This window comes from Macaca nemestrina, chromosome 9, assembly GCF_043159975.1.
Source record: "Macaca nemestrina isolate mMacNem1 chromosome 9, mMacNem.hap1, whole genome shotgun sequence".
Lineage (NCBI taxonomy): Eukaryota > Metazoa > Chordata > Mammalia > Primates > Cercopithecidae > Macaca > Macaca nemestrina.
In genome coordinates this window covers 2691643-2705071 of record NC_092133.1, presented here as the reverse complement: position 1 = coordinate 2705071, position 13429 = coordinate 2691643, and the positions used below count along the sequence as shown (strand labels likewise).

The following is a 13429-nucleotide window of genomic DNA, read 5'->3' as shown; positions in this document are numbered from 1 at the left end:
CCCTGCTCCCCCAGGCACATTCAGCCACAAAGCAGTCCTGGCGATGGCGGCTGCAGGTATGCTCCCCTTTCAGAGAGTGTCACTGTGCAAGCCAGGGTGTCCCCGCAGTGGGCGGGCACCTGGTACAGAGCACAGGTATGGTCAAGACCCCAGTGCTCAGCCCCTCCTGCAGCCTCTGGGGTAATGGGGTAGCAGAGGACACCCAGGGTGCCAAGATGGAGGTAGGGAGGCTCCTGGGGAATGTGGAGCAGGAGCAGGAGAGAGCATCCCTCAGACAGGCAACTCCTGGTGTTCCCAGGCCTGCACTGTGGGGCCTGGGTAGGGCCGGGCACCTGCAGGTGGCTCCAGCCAGGTGGAGGCAGGACAGGAGGGCACCTCCAGTCTCCAGGACACAGCTCTTCTGCTTCAGTGATTAGTAAGCTGTGAAATATTTTTAAAACAAAGGGGCAGAGCAAACATCATAATGAGAATATAACATGATTGAGGCCCCTGGGGTTCACCTCAGAGCCCTGTTCCACTGTTTCACTCCCCAGAGGTCCCCACCCTCCTGAATGTGTCCTTTGTTACCTGCATGCTTTTATTTTACTTTTATTTCTCATAATTTCAAGTTTCATTTTCGATTCAGGGGTGTATGTGTAGGTTTGTTAGGTGGTATATTGCATGATGCTGAGGTTTAGGTCCTGTCACCCAGGTAGAGAGCACAGCACACACAGTAGGTAGTTTTTCAGCCCTCATCCCCCTTCCTCCGTGCCTCCTCTATGAGTCCCCGGTGTGTGACATTCCCATCTTTACGTCCTTGTGTACTCAATGTTTAGCTTCCACTTATAAGTGAGAACATGCAGTATTTGGTATACTGTTCCACCTGCACAGTCTTACACAGGTGTCACATCAGGGCCACCCCAAGGGCTTCACAGGCTGTGTCCTGCATGGGAGCACTCAGCCAGGGCTGAGCTGGGGCCACAGGGAGCCAGCACCCCAGAGCCCTGCACCACAGGCCCCACCAGAGCCAGTACCAGCTGCTTCCTTCACATGTGGCTGCCCATAGGGGGTACCTTATTCTATGAGCACAAAAGCATTGTGTATGTCCAGGGAGAATTGTGATTTACATATAAATCCATAAACAATTTGCATGTTCTAACATCCTATATAAATATCATGCTGTGCCCGTTGTCACTTGCTTCGTTTGGGGGATTTTTACCCGCACTGATGTTTGTGGCTCCAGGTTGCTTATTTCAGTTGCAGTGCAGTAGTAGTGTGCCCTGTAAGCCCACCACGATTTATCTATCCATTTTCTAATTCATGGAAATTCGATTATTCTCAGTTTTTTGCTGTCACGAATAACTCAGCAACACACGTTCTGATCCGTGTCTCCGTAAACCTAGGTGGAAGAGTTTCTTTCCTAACTGCACAGCTATTTGCTTAGAAATATGATTTGGAGGCATCTTCATCTTTACCAGGTTTTGCTAAATAGCCCTGAAATGTGGTTGAATAATTTCCTCTTCTCCACCAGTGTAGGATGGCTCTGGTCACACCACTTTCTTGCTAAACATTGACTCTGACCAATCAAGTCAGATGGTTTCTTATTTTAATACATGTTTCTGGTTAATTGTGAGGCTCAAAAATGAAATGTATGTTCTTGGCTGTTTGTGGTTTCTCACCTGTAAGCTATCTATTGGCCTATCAGGTTTTGCCTTTCTTCTTATTTGTTTATCTTAGACTTTGGTTATCTGCATTGCAACTGTCTTTTCTATGTTTGTATTTTCATTTTTTTCCAGTATGGACTACTGTTGGAAATGTAGAACTTTTTAATGTTATCACGTTTTTCAGCTATTTCTTCTATGACTTTTGTTTTACGTCTTATTTACATCTTCTCCTACCCTCAGAGTCAGACACTCTCCTAAAAATTGTTCTACAACCTTTAAAAATCCTTTACTTTTTTGTGTCTGTTCCATTTCTGGTACTCAGAAATGTTTTAAAATTATTTCGGAGCCTAGCAGTGCTTCCTCGGCTTCCTTGTTCTATATTTTATAGATCATTGATCTGCATTTGAAGTTAATGGAGTGCAGAGAATCATAAACTAGCAGCTCCATCCCATTCAGAAGGCATCTCCAGTTCTTAGGGACTTGAGACAAGATGGGAAGGAAACAGGAGCTTTGGAGATGGGGAACAGGAGGAGGAAGATGCCCCCTGGTCTCATCCAGGTAGTCTTAAATCCGAAGGTAAAATTTCTCTGACCTCTGTTCTTCAGAGGTCAACAAAAAGCAGTGTGGGGAGTCTGCCAAAGTTGTGTGTTTCTTCTGTGTGAGTCATAGGGATGGAGGGTTTCGTTCTCCAGCTCACTTCATAAAATCGTCTGGCCTATGTCTTGCTGGGGAACCCGGGTCCAATCAGGAAGTAAGATTCACTGGGGCAACCCCTCCCTTCGTTCTCAGCAGTTTCCTCTTCAAAATAAAACTCCCAGGGCCTGAGGCGGCTGGAGGGAACCCTGGAAGGAAGGAAGCACACCTTGGTCCCTCCCCCCAGTGTCCCTGCTGTCGCAGGTGCCGTGGATATCCTACTGTTTTGGATGCCCTGCCTCTGTGCAGTCAGGCTAACCCCACACTCAAATGCTTGCACTGCTATTACAGACAAGCATGTGAGATCAGAGAAGGGACCCCTGTGGACTCAGCCCAGGGGTGTGACAGGTGACAGCCCCTGCCGTGGCTCTGTGCTCATCCCCAAGAATGGCCACAGGTCCTGCGTGAGACCAACAGGGCAGAATTGCTAGGAGCTGGGTCCACTTTGCTTGGCATAACATTCTCTGAAATCCTCCCCTCACGATGCATTGGCTTACGTCCTGTTGTTTGGAAGTCCTGTCTTCTGTCCCAGGTGAGTTCAGGCAGACAGGAGTGGGGAGGATAGGTAGTATAGCCTTGTGCTCAGTGGTGATCTGTGCAAATGTGAAGTTAGATGTAGCCGAGGCCTTGGGCTCTGGACATTTCCGAACTCTCCTCTTCTGGCCTCTGTCTGTGTTCACCCCTAAACATCAGAGACAAGAGGACCCTGTGGTTGTGGTGGCCATGCTGGTCTGATCTGCTTCCTCCTATCTGGGACCTCTTCCCCCTAATCTCATGCGGTTTTACTCCAGCTGTCCTTCACCCAGTGAAGCCTGCCCGATTCCCCGTCCTAACATTTCAGTCACCATCCTGCCTTTTTTCCCTTCAACAGCATTCACCTGGAAATCCGTGGTGACCACTGCTCCTGCTGTGACCCATCTTCCATGGGGCTGGGGGCGGACTGTGCAGGTGGGTGGTGCTGCTGCTTCCTGCCTGGGCTGCTAACCACTCCATCTCCAGCACCCACAGCAGTGTCTGCATGAAGATGACGCTCAATACGTGTGGAATGTGGGCATGACCGTGGTTCAGGAGCTCACAGGGCTCGGCACGTGACTCCAGTCAGTCCAAGGGGTACTGACGTAGCTCAGACCAGTCCTTCAGAGTTGTTCCTGGGAAGCAAAGGGAAAGAAAGCTTCCTCTCCCCTTTAGGTCACGATCTGTAAGGACAGAGACTTTGGGCTGCCAGCAGCCGTCCCTCCCTCCAAATGAAGAGGCCCATTTGTGGCCCAAGGGCCCAGTGGCAGCGGAAGGAGAGGAGCAGTGCTGACAGATGGAGACTTGGAAGGAGGAAGAGACAGCCCCTGAATCCAGCTGTTGTGAAAGTTGCCCTTAGAAGTACAAGGTCTGTAAGTCCAACAGTTTGCCTCTTGGCTGGGGATTCCAATACTTGCAACTCTTTGTGTTGTGGATATCACGGTGTGCCCAGCCTTGGGCTATCACTTGAGAGCTGGCAGGGTCCCACCCTAGAACACCATTCGTCCCCTACCATATTGGAGAAGTATGGGGTTTCACACACCAGCACTGCTGCTCAGCCTCACCGCTCTGCTCCTACAGAAGGGCACTGAGGGTTTCTCAGGCCCCTGGCCTTCTCCCTTTTATCCACAAAACTTCATAAATGGGATCCGACTCTCTTAGGAATCCATGCAGCTGTGCAGATTCTCTCCTGCCCGCAGTCCTCCCCCAGCCTTTCTTTCTTGCTAACTTCACCTTGCTTGGGGTTGGACAGCCACATGCTTGCCCAAGAGCTAGAATCAGGATCTGTCCACATTGATGACACAATCTGCTGCTGCTTTGTTTAGGATGGCATGGACCCAGTTGACCCAATTTTGGCAAATGAAAAGCAGAAGTCAGCTGGATGCTATTTTAAAATATATGTTTAAATTCTGAACTAGCTTAAGGACCTCATAAATTGCAACAATCATACCATGAGTGCCCGGCCACCCTTTCCCTGGTCTCCCTCCATGATAACGTCTCACACAAACCCCATGTCATCAAAAGAAGGAGACTGGCACAGGTGCAATACTGGTGACTCAAACAGTCTTGATTTCATTCGTTTTTATATGAACTTTTTAAATAAAGTTTGGTATATCATTGTAACAAAATATATCACATAAAAATTCAAGCCATCATCCACACAACCAGGATGTGGAACTTCCAGCACCACAACCAAACTCCCTCCTGCTAGCCCACTGGTTCTGTCCTTGCTCAGCCTGACCCCCAGCCACCGTTGATGCGTTCTCCATCTCTACAGTGTCATCACTTCTAGAGCATTGCATGAATGCAATTGTACAGATGCCACCATTTGAGACTGGCTTTCATCCTTCAGCGTGATGCCCTGAGACCCGTTCAGGCCAGTGTGCGCATCAGCATTCCATTCCCTTTTGTTGTTGTTGTTGTTGTTGATTTTGAGATGGAGTCTCCTTCTGTCACCCAGGCTGGAATGCAGTGACACGATCCTGGCTCGCTCCAACCCCTGCCTCCCGGGTTCAAGGGATTCTCCTGCCTCAGTCTCCTGAGTAGCTGGGATTATAGGCACGCACCACCACGCCTGGCTAATTTTTGCATTTTTAGTAGAGACGGGGTTTCGCCATGTTGGCCAGTCTGGTCTTGAACTCCTGACCTCAAATGATCCACTAGCCTCTGCCTCCCAAAATGCTGGGATGACAGGCATGAGCCACTGTTCCGGGCCTCTATTCCCTTTGATGGCTGAGTAGCTGCTGTTCATTGCACTGATCTTCCGCAGTTTATCCATTTCACTCTTGAAAAACATGTGGGTTGTTTTCAGTTTGGAGCAATAAAAATAAAGCTGCTATGAACATTTGAGCACCAGTGTTTATATGATCATAAGTTTTCTTTTCTCTAAAATAAATATCCAGGAGTGTCCTTGCCAGGTCATAGGGTAAATATATGCTTAACTGCGTAAGAAACTGACACATCATGGTGCAGAATGGATGTACCCTTTACACTCCCACCAGCAATGTGTAAGATTCCAGCTGTTGCAGATACTTTATAGCACTTGGTATTGTCAAGTGTTTTTCCTTTTACCTATTCCGACAGGTGTGTAGTATTACTTCACTTTAGATCTAATTTGCATATTCCTAGTGTTTAAGGATGGTAAATATCTTTCATGTGCTTCTTTGCTATCCAGTTCTCTAAAGAAAGAGGCACCCATGAATCTTCAGTGAAATGTTTGTTCAAATCTTTTGCCAGTTTTCTAATTGGATGGTTTGATTTCTTATTGTTGTGTTCAGAGTTCTTTACAGATTTTAGATACAGGTCCTATCAGATGTGTGGCTTGAAAATATTTCTCCAGTCTGTGTCTTATGTTTTCATTATCTTAACAAGCTCTTTCACAGAGCAGACATTTTTAATTTTAATATAAAGTCCAATTTATCAATATTATTTTTATGGATTGCATGTTGGTATCATATCTAATAATTATTTGTCCAGCAATAGGTCAAGATTTTTTTCTGACATTTTCTTCTAAAAGTGTTTCAGTTTTACATTTTGCATTTTCATCTTTGATCCATTTTGAGTTCACTTTTGCATAAAGAATACACAAGGTATTCTTTAGGTACTAGCTGCTCTTCAGGAAGATTTGCCTCCCTGGTATATTAGAGAATTGCTACAAGATGCTACAAGGGGGGCCTGTGCCGCTTCTCTGTTCTCTCCCAGCTCTGGATGTTGCTGTGATGATGTGATACCAGGAGCAGTGGCAGCTCTTTTAGGATCAGGAAGTAAAATGCTTTGGAATGAGGAACAACATGACAAGAACCGTGGAGTAAAGAAGAGCCACAAAACCAAGCTTGAGACCCGATGCCTCCAGGCCTCCTGTTAGGTCAGTAAGTGTCCATATGATTTAAGACAATATTAGGATTTTCTCTCACTTGAGTGTCATGCATAGCAACAGAGGCCCCATCCTAGCCAACGAGGTGCTTGGTATACAGGGATTCATCTTGATAGGGTTTGGATCTGTGTCCTCACCCAAATCTCATCTTCAATTTTAATTCCCGATGCTGGAGGTGGGACCTGGTGGGAGATGACTGGGCCCTGGGGGCGGTTTCTAGTGGTTTAGTACCATTCCCCTCGTGCTGTTCTGGTGAGTGAGTTCTCATGAGATCTGGCTGTTTAAAAGGGTGTGGTCCCTCCACCCCCCCCACCTCTTCCTCCTGCTCTGCCCATGTTGATGTGCCTGCTTCCCCTTCCTCTTTCACCATAAGTGAAAGCTCCCTGAGACCTCTGCAGCCACTCAGGGAGGAACAATGCAGCCTGTAGAACCATGAGCCAGTGAAACCTCTTTTCTTTATCAATAACACAGCCTCAGGTATTTCTTTACAGCAATGTGAGAACAGACTAAAACAGGTCACAACCTTTCAGTCCCAGAGTCCACATTCATGACCCCAACAGGGAATGGAGGAAACTTCTCTCATGCATTCTCAGCAGAACCCAGCAGAAGGCAGGAGTCAGTCCCAACTGCAAAGAATGAAGCAAACAGCCACAGCCCACAGGGACCTCACAGCTGGCCAAGTTCTCTGTAGAAAGTAAAAAGTTCCTCTTCAAAGTTTCCCTCCTCGTTAAAGAATAAACCGTTAAGTGTTAGAAATAACAGTTTCTTTTAAAGACTAACTTCCTTTAAGCCTCCTTACTTTATGCTAGTAACTCTTTTTCGGACCCTATCGTATGTAGATGTTAAACACGCTGACAGGCACGAAGTACGTTCCATGTCCTTGTACCTTAACCAAGATAATTGTGCTGGACCTACTCACAGGCACGCTCCAGCTCGCAGCCTATGCCCCTTCCCTATTTGGCATAAGCAACTTCCTCTTTTCCTTTGTCTTTCCATTACTTTTACCTATTTAGAAAAGTTTTAAACTGTTAGCCAATCGGGTCTTAGTTTAGATTGTGCGGCCTGGCTCCAGTCAATGGAGATAGGACACAGTAGCAGGGACATACTGCGTGAGGAATAAAAATTGCTTCCCTCCTTTGTTCGGGTGTGCGCTCACCATTATTCCATGTGTGATTAGCACCCTTTCCGCAGAAAGTAAAGATGGCCTTGCTGAGAGAATTCAATTTATGTTTGAGTGCTATTTCTTTACGGTACCCGGGAACAAGCATTTACATATGACATTCCCAAACTCAAGGGTCCATCTATGTTTTACCGACTTGTGAGAGTGTGAATGTGTAAGGGTATGTTCAGAGTTAAGCTTGACAGACTGAAATGACACCAGCGGATTTCTCAGCAGCAAACCCACTGGGAAGCCGTGTGGACTTTTCAGAAGAGGCCACTGCTGGAATCCCCACCACGCCTCTCCTTGGTCTAATTACAGGAGATGTTCAAGGGATCTAATGTGAGCTTTCTTCGTAAATCAGGCTGCAGCTCCAGAGATGCTGATCTGAGTGTGCTGCGTGGTTAATTGTGGCTAATAGGAAGGTGGTGGACATATGCCAATATTTATGCAAATAGCAGAGCTGCTCGGGGACTGTGCCCTGGGAGACTTCAGCTCAGCATGGACAGCATCCAAAGACATCAGGCCCTGCTTTCACAGGGCAATTTGGATTGCTCTGCAGATTGGATGGAAATAAATTTTGCATATCAATGCTAATGGTGTCAAGGGTCCATAATCAGCCCTCCTGCTCCTAATTTTAGACCCAGCAGCGCGCGTCTGTGTGAAGGAGCAGGTTGGGAGTGCCAGTGGAACTCATCCTGCTGGGAGGCTAATGGCTCTGTTGTTCACCTTTCTTGGCATCAGGAGAGCTTTGTATAGGTATTGAAATGTGAGAACATCAAATGCTTAAGATGCAGTCTAACACATCCCCTGAAAGCCCAGAGTTTGCAGATTCTGCAAAGCAACTGGCCTCAGTCTGGAGCCCTGGAAGCATCAATTGATGTATTGTGAGGATCGCCTTCCAGAGATGGGGAAGAGGCGTGGGGGAAGAAAGATAAGGTAGCAGGGGTGCGGTAAGATAGTGTATCGGGGGTGGGGTAACATAGGATTTCGAGGCAGGTAAGATAGGGTATCGGGGCTGGGGTAAGTTAGGATATCGGGGGTAGGGTAAAATAGGGTTTTCGGGGTGGGGTAAGATAGGGTATCGGGGGTGGGGTAAGATAGGGTATCGGGGGTGCGGGTAAGGCGTAGAGCGGCTTCACTCTGGGGAATGCCGGCAGCCTTGGGGGTGTGAGTGCACCAGTCAGAAACGGGGCCGACGCCTGCAGCATCCACTGAGTCCTTGCCTTGTACTTTTCCAGTCCACTTGCTCCTCACGTTAAAACCTCTGTCCAGACACAGCTTCCCTGGGATCCTCGCCAGGCACAGCGCCAGGGAGGGCTGTTCAGATGAAGCGCAGCCCCCACGCCACAGCCCACCCTAGGTGGTTGGCTGCTCCTCGTCTGCCTCCTCTGCCCTCCAGGCTGCATCCTCCGCCCCTAGTTGGCACTCTTCCTGGGCTGGTGGCTTAGCTTGGTGGTTGCTGACTCTTGTCCCTAAGGGCTATGAGCCTCTTGGCTCCACGTCCCTGCCAGGCTGCAGGTAGGGCACCTGCCCATGGAGAGCAACGTGGGCTACCAGGCAACCAAGGGCTCCAGTGGCTCACTTGAGTGGCTGCATTTTTCTGTCTGCCTCCACCAGGCTCTGGGGCTACTACAAGAGGAACAGAGCCCAAACTTCTCCTTAATCAGTGTTGGCTGGAACACAGTAGTTCCGGAAATGTCTCCCGTCTCCTGCATCTTGATGGATTCCCTGAAAGTAGAAGTTGAAGTTGTAAGGGAAACTCTTTGCAGGATGTTAAGAAATGACAATGAGTTAAGAAAGACAATAAAAGATGAGCCTTTCTTTAAATGAGTGAAACAGGACTGTGAGGGACTCAATTGTCAAACCCTCCCTGGGCAGTGTTATGCCCGGACCGTTTATTCCCCGAAGAAGACCACCAGAGTCCAGAGTCAAAGCTAAGCAGCAAGGATCTTTATTACAGGTTCGAACCTGGAACTCTCCCTCGCTCGTGAAACGAGACGGGCAGGAGAGCTCCCCCACTCAGCTCCGAGCAGTGTTATATAGCTAACTATGATTGGTTCCCACCATTTCTGATATTTTGGTTCAAACTTTGAGGCGGGAGAGCAGGTTTATGGCAGCAAGAGTTTATCTTACTTAAACACGTCTTGTGACCTTGCCTCAGAACTTACAAAATCTCTGGTATGTGCAAAACAAAATCTCTGGTACGTGCAGAAAACCAGGTACTCACAGAACTTACAAAATCTCTGGTATGTGCAAAGATTAGAGAGCAGAACAAGGGTGTAGCGGGTGGGGGGTGGGTACACATCTATCTTTGTGTCCTTTCAGCAGCACTGGAAGCCCTCAGTCCTGGGGAGCACTGGATGCCCTCCTGGGGATCCTTGCTGGTGCCCTGCTGAGTCCTTCCCAGAATGTGAGAATGGGACCCCACATTCTCACTTCTGCAGGAAGATGCTGGCATGGCCCTCTGAGTGTCCCTGTCTTCTGGGGTGGTTGGATGTCTCATGAGACGGGGAAGGGACATTGGGTGGTTGGGAAGGGGCCGCACATCTTAATCATGCCCAGGAAGCCACAGACACCTCCAGGTTCCACAGGACAGCAGAAAGGGGCAACAAGATTCTCTCCATCTGATTTTCTTTCTCTCTCTCTCAGTCTCTCTCTCTCTCACCCCTCTGTCCCTCTGTCTCTCTGTCTCTCTCTCCTGCTATCACCAGGGCAACGAGAGCACTCACTTCCCTTTCTCTTCTTCACCCTGTCAGAGCCCTTGTGTGGGAACAGCTGCACTTCATTTGACCACAGATCCCTGACACCACCTTTATTATAACTGTGGAAAAGAGGTCGGAAGATCAGGAGGCAGAAAGCCACCATCTGCGGAGAACTCTTTGGGAGCTCTGTGCTGGGGACCACGTGCTGGGGACCCCTGATGTACTTGGAGCCACCCCAAGAAACAAGATTCTAGGAAAGGCCTTTACTGCAACCCTCAGCCCCCATGATGGGTGGATATGCCCCTCTCCTGGGGGTTGAGGACCCTCAAGGTGCCCAAGAGAGTCTGCCAGGGTCCAGAGCATGCCAGGGCACTCACTTGGAGGAGACAGATGGGTTCACCTGCTTCTTGGTCATGGTTTACTCCAGCTCAGAGGGGGCTATAAGCCTTTGGCAGCCTTGCCTAACAGTATCTAACAGGAAAGGAAAGAGCATCACCTCCTTCTCTTGGCATCTCATGAGGGAGACAGAGAGGGAGAGAAAGGGAGAAGAAGGGAGAAAGGAAGGGAGGAAGAAAGGTTAGGAAGGAAGGAAGGAAGGAGGGAGGGAGGGAAGCAGAGTGGGGGGGAGGAGGAGAGGAAAGAGAGAGGGAGGAGGAAAGGAAGAAGAGAGGGAGGAGAAAAGTAGGAAGGGAGGAGGGTGGAGGAAGGAGGACTCTCCTTTGGACTTCGCATCCTTCAGCATCTCACTCTGGCATTCTGGAAGTTCAGCTTATAGATGAGAACTTCCTCCATGAGAAAAAGTTCTATAGAAACCACTGTTAAATAATGGAAACAGGGAGAATTTATAACAAGTGCCTAGGAAAATAAAGCAAATTCTAAATTCTTTAACAAGCATACCTGTGTCTGCTGTGTGCCTGGCAGGTGCAGACTCTAGTGGTGGATGGCAGCCAAGGAGCTGTGTCCCCCACCTCCATGTTGTCGAAATGCAAATAGAAGACACACACTAGAAGAGTTCAATGTATCTTAAATTAATTAGGAATCTCATAAAATGATGCAAAGGGCCATAGATTCTTCATAATGTTTTTTACTTATTCAATCGTTTACTGTTAAACACCAAGATCAGTCATAGATTCGTCCCAAGTCATCATGAAACCCAAATAAATCTGTGTTCTTTCCCTATTTGCTTTAAGCCCCGTCCCAGCCTGGTTACACATCCAAGAGAAATGAATTTCACTCCAAACACCTTGTAGTGTAAAATAAATATTCATTGACAGCTTTCCTCAGGGCCTGTGAAGAGATGTCCCATTATGTACCACATAGCAAAAGTGTCCCACAGTTCCCACATTAATCTTCCCATGGTCCTGAACAATGTGGGCAGCTTCCCAAAAGCCCCTTACATACACACACGCACACACACACAGCCCACACATGTGCACACACACACACACACAGTCCTCTAAATAACAACCCCTCCCTCAACTGCTTCTCTCCTGTTTCTTCCCGCCCTTTCTGGCTGCCGCCGCGAACCCTTAAAGCACAGCCAGCCCCTGCCCTCATGGGGATACATCCTCACTCTGATTCCTGGGGTCTCCTGGGGAAGAAGGAGAAGGCAGGAGACAGGCAGAGTACACCTGGGCTGTCACACCTGGAAGGGACCCCTGTTCCAGGGCAGGATGGGCTGCCAGGATGCACCCGCAGAAGGCTGCCTTTTTCCCCTGAGGCTGGGTCATCCCTTGGCTGGGGCAGAAGGTCACAGTGTGGCAGTCCTCCCTGTGACCTGGGTGCCGAGTCTGACCCTTTCCCAATGCACAGCAGCCTCACCAACAAAGAGCCTCTTCTGGGCGAGCAGGAGAACCAGGGAGAATTCCGGAGAAGAAAACCATAGAGGCTATAGTTTATTACAACCAAGGAGGGATCGTGAAATCACATTTGCAAAATGGTGACAGCAAGAGAAAGGCGACAGAGTTGAGTCCATCTTGCTTCTGACCTACAAGCTGTCTTTGGTCCTTCCTCAGTGTAGGTCAAGCTAACTTTGGCAGAAATTTAGTTCAGTTTAACCGTAAAGCAAAGAGGATAATAGCCCTTCCCAAAACTAAATTGCTTTTGTAAAATGAATGAAAGGCCACAAGGTTGGGATGATGAGAAGGGTGTGAATTCTGATAAGCTGGGCGTAGTGTCTATAATCCCTTACTGCTCAGGGGCCATGTGGACAGAAGCTCCAAGATTCATGACTCTCCCAACTGCTCCTTTACATAATTTCACCCTTTTAGAACCTAAGGTTGTTTTTTTTCCAGAGTTGTTTTTCAGACTTGACCCTACCTGGACTTATGACTCAGCTGATCCTGTGGTCCCACCCAAGGGTGGACTCAGCACATGAGCACTGTTTTTCTCACCCCTATTGTTTCATCTTTAATCGATCAGCATCACCCCTTCCCTAGTCCCCTGCCCACAAAATTGTTCATAGAACCCAAACCTGTGAGCCTGCAGGGAGACTGATTTCGGTGATAGCTTCAGTTCTCCCATGTGGGCTGGCCTGGCATCAATTACACCCTCCTGCAACGCCGCCTTATTGGTTGACTGACTTTTCCTGTGCAGCGGGCAGGAAATACCTGCTGGGCCATTACAATTGTGCTGCTGCAGGGTCCGTGCCCAAGTCATTTACTAGAGCTGTAAAGAGTCAGAACAAGTCCACTCAAGCCACTCATCTCGCTCCAGGTGCTCTTCACCACCTTCTTCTGGTGCAGAATGTCAGGATTGCAAGATTCATCCTGCACACACATTTATTAGGGAAGAGGGAGCAGGGAGGAGCTTGCATATTATTTTATCAATCAGCATATTACTTTATTTTATCAACAACCAGGCACAAGATCTACCCTTTATGGTGTGTCTGGAGAAAACAAAATACAAATTCAATGGGTATTGTCTTGAATCCTAGAGGTTTAGTTCAACCTACACGAAGGTAAGTGCCTCACCTGAATTGGGAGCAGGGAGGACCCTGGAGGACAGGGCTGTCCAAACAGCCGTGTCGATAGTGAGGGACTCTCTAGGGCAAGAGGTTTGTGTACAACTTCTTTCCCTCTGGATACCTCTGGCCTTTATCAGTGCCTCCTTCATTCAGCAAAAGACTCCTGTAGATGCTGGAGATGAAGTGGAGGAAACAGACCTAGTCTTGACGTGTGGACTTCACACACCACTGTAGGCATCAACTAAGCAGGTGGATGCCAGCACTTTCTCACACTGGGGAGGCCCCACCTCGAAAACACTGTGATGTGCTTTACACACATTTGATCATCTGATCTTACAGGCAATAGCTTGGGGAGTGTGGCCTACATGCGGTGGGCAG

The 13429-nt window shown here is 48.4% G+C and overlaps 1 long non-coding RNA gene across 1 annotated transcript; it reads right to left on the bottom strand.

Annotated features, from left to right (window-relative positions):
- Positions 1-7684: 7684 nt before the first annotated feature.
- LOC139356156 (uncharacterized) lies at positions 7685-13414 on the bottom strand. Its single transcript, XR_011607572.1, has 3 exons — positions 13059-13414; positions 10984-11089; positions 7685-9112 (listed from the first exon to the last, which is right to left on the bottom strand). It is a non-coding gene; the product is annotated as an uncharacterized lncRNA (long non-coding RNA).
- Positions 13415-13429: the final 15 nt, after the last annotated feature.